The sequence below is a fragment of the Podarcis melisellensis genome (assembly GCF_964234715.1).
Source record: "Podarcis melisellensis genome assembly, chromosome: 4".
Classification (NCBI taxonomy): Eukaryota; Metazoa; Chordata; class Lepidosauria; order Squamata; family Lacertidae; genus Podarcis; species Podarcis melisellensis.
The window spans coordinates 84,456,035-84,462,532 of record NC_138531.1 but is presented as its reverse complement, the minus strand read 5'-3'; the positions used below and the strand labels follow the sequence as shown (position 1 = coordinate 84,462,532).

At 43.8% G+C, this 6,498-nt stretch overlaps 1 long non-coding RNA gene across 1 annotated transcript; it reads left to right on the top strand.

Annotated features, from left to right (window-relative positions):
* The first annotated feature begins 4,520 nt into the window (after positions 1-4,520).
* LOC309369388 lies at positions 4,521-6,050 on the top strand. Its single transcript, XR_014168080.1, has 3 exons — positions 4,521-4,611; positions 4,693-4,781; positions 5,005-6,050. It is a non-coding gene; the product is annotated as an uncharacterized lncRNA (long non-coding RNA).
* The last annotated feature ends 448 nt before the right edge of the window (positions 6,051-6,498 follow it).

Here is a 6,498-nt window from a genome sequence, read left to right as displayed (position 1 = left end):
TTAGATTTGCCAGCTCCATTCCACCCCCTGTTCCAGAGGGGGGTCAGAATCCTTCAGAACTGTATCTCCCCCCCCCCCCCAGTCTGACACTGGCATGAAAATTATCTGCCTCTATCAATTTCTGAAGCCCTACTTTAGTCAGGTAGGGGCTGCAGTAGCTTCTGCAGTGGCAGAAAGGGACCCTCCAAGGTAGGATCTCCACCTCTGAGGTCAGAACTCTCCCTCTGCATCTTTGGATGGCAGGGTAAATGCATTTGTAAATGCGTATTTTGAGACAAAATGTGTTTGGAACTGTACATCGCAAGAAAAAAAATCAGAAATGCAATTCTTTATGCAGCTTTAAAACAACAGCGAGCAGTACCCAGTAGCGATGTTGCAGAATAATGTGGAAACAGGCGAATAATTGCAAAGAAAGTGACATAGATCAGAAATCAACTGATCCCTAGCAGCCAGGAATTCAATTCTTATTTGTTAAGTGGAGAAAAGTAGGTGGGGATAGGGAATCATTTACAAATGAAAGCCACCAGACATGAAAAGGGTTGGGGACCCCTCCTGCCCTTCACTTTGCTCCCAAAACCCTCTCCTTTTTAGCAATACTTTGCACACAGGAACAAACATAATGTCCCAAGACTTTGTATCCATGCATTTTAAATAATACAGTCATACCTTGGGTTAAATGTGCTTTAAGAAGTAATGGAGTGTGTTACTTCTGGGTTTTGCCGCTTGTGCATGTGCAGATGCTCAAAATGACGTCACGTGTATGCATGGAAGCGGCGAATCGTGACCCGCACACGCGCAGATGTGGGTTGTGTTCACTTCAGGATGCGAATGGGGCTCCAGAACGGATCCTGTTCGCATCCAGAGGTACCACTGGAAGAAGAAGAAGAAGAAGATTTACACCTCGCAAAAAGTATCCATTTTATTTAAAATGTCTTGACGTCTTTTAAACACAGTAACTTACATTTATGCAATCAAATATGAATGACACTCTTTATTTATAAACGCAAATTTAAGTGCAGATTAAAACATTTGGAATGAAGTTTTCCCTGTCCTTAAAGTAATTATAGAAGTGGAGTTTGGAAGGGATCCTAAGATCTGTCTGTTAAAAATGATGTGCAAGGCAGCATTAGATGAAAATGTAGGCATCACAGGTACTTAATGCGCTGCCTGCGGCTAGAATAGTTGTGGTAAATAACTGGAAACATGAAAGAAGAAGAAAATATTCAGAGGAGGTATGGAGAGAAAAAGTTGGGTATATAAAAAGTTAGACCTTTAAACAAAGATTGGGGGAGAGGCTAATGAACTTTGAGAAAGTAGCAAACATTAATAAATCAAGCCTTTTGGACTCAGTCTGAGCAGAAATATTGGCAAGGCTTTAGATTTTCTCAGTGGAAGATTAAAACTCCAGAGTTCTGTGGGTGTTGGGTGAAATGGTTACTTCATTTCTTTCCATTTTTTGTACATGAAAAGCACACACTCATGGAATGTATGTAGAAATCTACTGCCTTATTTGGGTGCTCGGTTGCAGAGAGTGGAGTATCAGAACCAAGTCCTGTCCCCTCCAGGTACTTCACCATCCCCTCCATGGGCTAGAGAGTGAAAGTCTGTCGTGGGGAGCCTCATGTACTTGTGGACGCACCCTATATGATTTAGACCAATTATGCCTGATGTTGGGAAAGATGGAGGGCACAAGGAGAAGGGGACGACAGAGGACGAGATGGTTGGATAGTGTTCTCGAAGCTCCCAGCATGAGTTTGACCAAACTGCAGGAGACAGTGGAAGACAGGAGTACCTGGCGTGCTCTGGTCCATGGGGTCACGAAGAGTCGGACACGACTAAACGACTAAACAACAACAATGCAGGGTGCCTCCATGAGCCCAGGAAGGTCCCTGTACTTCAGGCATTCACCCAACTATTCATTTAGGGTGAAGACAAGACACAGATGACGTACTGGAAGAAACAGGGCTTGGCAACACACCCTAGCATTTCCTTGTGTCATTGTCATCATGCGCAGCACTGAATGCTTCTATCATCTCTATCAACTAGAGATTTTTCAATCTGCGTATCACACATTGCTTCCCAATTTGGAGGGAAACTACTGATGCACTTGATGTGGTCTTGTCAAGGAAGGCTACCCTTCATTGATTTCATAGAATCATAGAGTTGGAAGGGACCCAAGGCTCAACCATCTGCAATGCAGGAATCTCAGCTACAGCATCCATGACAGAGGGCCATCCAACCTCTGCTTAAAAGCCTCCAAGGAAGGAGAGTCCACAACCTTCCGAGGGAGACTGTTCCACTGTCAAACAACTCTTACTGTCAGAAAGTTTTTCCTGGTGGTTGGTCGGAATCTCCTTTCTTGTAACTTGAAGCCATTGGTACAAATCCTACCCTCCAGAGCAGGAGAAAACAAGCTCGCTCCATCTTCCATGGGACGATATTTGAAGGTGGCTGTCGTATCTCCTCTCATTCTCCTCTTTTCCAGGCTAAACATACCCAGCTCCTTCAAGTGCTCCTCATAAGACTTAGCTTCCAGACCCTTGATCACCTTGGTTGCCCTCCTCTGCACACGTTCCAGCTTGTCAACATCCTTCTTAAATTGTGGTGCCCAGAATTGGACACAGTAGTCTAGGTGTGGTCTGACCAGGGCAGAGTACAGTGGTACTGTTCCTTCCCTTGCTTGATGAGATTCTGAGCAGTGGTTCTAATATTATTAAGGCTTTCCTGCCCCCCTTAAAGTCCATGGCAGAAACTACCAAGAAATTAAATCACTGCATGCATGGATAAACTTTTGAAGCAAAAATTTCGTCAGGACTCCTAAAGGGAGCACTTAATGGATGCTACATGCAAAGTCTATTCATTTAGTTACAACAGTGTGGCAAAGTGATTGGGTGAGGCTCACCAACCTTACTGTGCCCACGGGATACCTGAGAAATATGGGAGACCAATGTTGCACAACATTGATCACAAAGGCATGTCTGTTAAAACATTGGCCTTAACTCCCAATTCTCTGATTTTGTGGAGCGCAAAACAATGAAAGAGCCTTAACTCTGGTCTTCTTCTTTTTTCACTTTTGCTTTATAAAATCCCTAAATCAGATTATCAGATTTGCAGTCTTCTATACATGACCTAATATATTGTTATATTAGAAATAATGACCTAAATGTCAGTGTCACTACAACAGAGTTAAACCTTCGGGAATTGGGAAGTTTGCCCAAAATCATGTATAATCTAGCAGAGTAGATATGTCAACATGCATAAGTACATGTAGTTTGTTTGACATGATCACCCATAATCCTATAATAATGCAGAATAGAATTTCCTGGAGGGTTTTCCTCAGCTTTAAAATGTCTCTGACATATAATTCCCCCAGCCCCCATAATTTTAGAATGCTTTAATATCTGTAGTAAGTGGAGATGTCTCAAAATGAGAGAGATACACTTTCCTAGCAGCAAAAAAGTCTTTTTTTAAAAAAAAAGAAAAATATTTTTATTTTATTGAAAATTTTCAGTGGAAGAATAAAGTGAAAGCAGGGCTTTTTTCAGCTGGAACTCACTTCCGGCACCTGTCAGGTGGATACCACTGACATTCTAAGCAAACTAGGGAGGTGTTGGTGGTGATTTCCAGCACCTCTTTTTCTAGAAAATAAGCACTGGGTGAAAGAAAATACAAATAAAATAAAAGGTGCTTGAAACTATAATATAAAACAGTATATAGGTATATAAGTAATGCTATTATTCCATTGAGTATCTGCATTAAAAAGATACATGCAAATATGACATGAAGGCTGGAAACATCAACCCCGCCTTGTGGGAATTCCTTGCAGACAACCACAGTGCCTGGAGGCAGGCAGTCAAGTCATTTATCCATAGCAGTGACCAGAGGAGAAATGACTGCTGGGAGGAGTGCAGAAAGAAGAAACACCATGGTACATCTGCAGCATCACAACCAGACACCCTGATCTGCCCCAGCTGAAACAAAACATGTCTCTCCTGTATCGGTCTCTGCAGCCACAGCAGGCGCTGCAACCTTCCAGCAGCTTGACCTCACTCCTGAAGGCGCACTCCTCTATTGTCTCCCAAGACAGATGGATGCCAATCATACAATTATTAAGAAGTACAAAGTCATTCCCCCCCTCCACCCCTACCTCCAGGTGTGCCAGTCCTGGTGTGAAATAATTATGGAAGCAAACTCCCACCTCCCAGATCCCTATGGCCATGGACCAAGGAAGGAAGGAAGGAAGGAAGGAAGGAAGGAAGGAAGGAAGGAAGGAAGGAAGGACAACCCTCCTTATGACAGTGCTGTACTGAAAACTTATCCCATTTATTTACCGTATTTTACTGACTCTTATCCAGCAATTAATGAGAAAATATCTTGAATAAGAACATTATCCAAGAGAAAAAATGACGGAGAAATTCATATGGGTCAAGTGCTGGGTAATTGTCACACTTCCTTTATTTTTGGGGTTGCTCAGGGATGTTTATGAGTGTCCTTTCATTCATTCTACAAATCATCTTTCCAGGGATCTGGACTCTGCAGCCTTCCTGGGTGTCTGTGTTTCCTGAAAACCCAATGGAATTCTCAGCTGGGCTTTCTTGTAAACATAGGAAGGTGAGGAATCTTCCTACTGTGTGTCTGACAACTGAAATATTTTCCATATATATCTTTTCATTCTACAAATAATCTTTCCAGGGATCTGAACTCTGCAGCCTTCCTGGGTGCCTGTGTTTCCTGAAAACCCTATGGCATTCTCAGCTGGGCTTTCTTGTAAACATAGGAAGGTGAGGAAGCTTCCTACTGTATGTCTGACAACTGAAATATTTTTAAAGAAATGAGTGTGGGATGGATTCTTTTTCAAGAAAGGTAAAACGAAGGGCTTCCCTTAAAAACAAGTGAATGCATCAATCTCAGGCACCTGGGAGGCAGCCTCCACAGCTTTTCTGTGCCTCAGTTACAGTTCAGGGAAAGACACCACAAATTAACTTATCCCATGAGTTTTTTCAGATCAGGAAGTGCAGGCAGCCAGGGAGGCCACAGAGTGCTGAAGAAATGTTTAACGTAGCGGTAAAAACACAGAAAACTCAGTTCCCACCTCCACTACAATGATAAATAAATTCTAAAGCGACAGTAAAATTAAAGCCTCTTTGGCAGGACAACCTGACAGTGCAGAAGTCAGAAGAGTGATGATGTATTAGAATAAACTCATAATAGTTCTGATTATTATTTATTGCCTGGGCAGTATATTTTTCCAGCGATGAGACAAACCGAGTTCTGCTGCATTTCCACTAACATAGCTGGAGATCATTAACTCATTTTTCAACACTTCCTCAAATGTCAGTGGAAGAGACAGCTCATGCTTCTCCAACCATCTGAGATTTCACTCCACCCTGTGCATAGATGTTGTGTGGTACCAAGAGGGAAAGGCAGTGAGATCAGCCTCCAGCAGTTTGCCAGCCATCCGGTGAGTTTTCTCCTTTCATCATTGCTCGCTGACTGTGCACATAGTGAGGTCACCGACTAATTTCTTGAAGAATCAGGGTGAATTTAGCTATAAAAACCCAGGCACCCAAGAAGAGCCAGGTCTCTGTGGAGACATGAAGCGTTTGCAGGAAGATGGTCCCAGGTTCAGTCTCTCGCATCATCAGCCAGGAATGAGAGAGATCCCTTTCTGAAACCATGGAGAGCCACTGCCAGTCAGTGAAAGCTGTGCTAAGCTGGATGGATCAGTGGTATGACTTGGTATAACTGCAGCTTTTCATTTGCATGGACAGGCGGAGTCCCCCAAACCCTGGGTGGCCTCCATGTGGAATAACGACTCAAGACAATGCGCTATGGGATTAAAATTGACCACAACTTTATTATGTTTCAGATGTGAGTAGACCTTGGCTCAGGCATTGGGCGTTTATTCCTCCCAGTCCCCTGTCGGGGATCTTGGGAACACCAGGGTTATCCAGTGTGTGTGTGGGGGGGGAAAGGGCTGGCTCTGGAGAACATATGTTCAAGCAGAGAGAGTCTGCCACCATTACGCCGCCGTCGCAGGGGAGAGCAATGACAACCTCTAGGTGTACGGCCAAAGCCTCCCCTCAAAACTGTTGGAATCAAGCCTTGTCAGAGGAATGTGCCATTCTTTAGGCACCGGCTGATATCCTTGTTGACCTCCCCGTCTGCGACTCCCGGGCAGGAAAACAGGTGAGGTTTCTTCGGCGATTCTCCTCAAACGTGAGAAGAACACACCACTCCTCCCCTCTCCTCCCTGCTATCCCCAGGGAGGGGAAAGAGGCAGCCAGAAATATATTTACATGCTTTTATTTCTGTCTTTTGCAGCAGTACAGAGAAACGTGTCTGCACTCTCTTTACATCTACAGCAGAGAAAAAGTAACTCCTCCCATGTACTTCCAGTACAGGTCATATGATACACTGAGCTAACATCCGGTGCTCAGTACAGTGAATGGACTGCCCCCTTCTTCCCATGGTAACAGTCACAAACATCAACATCCT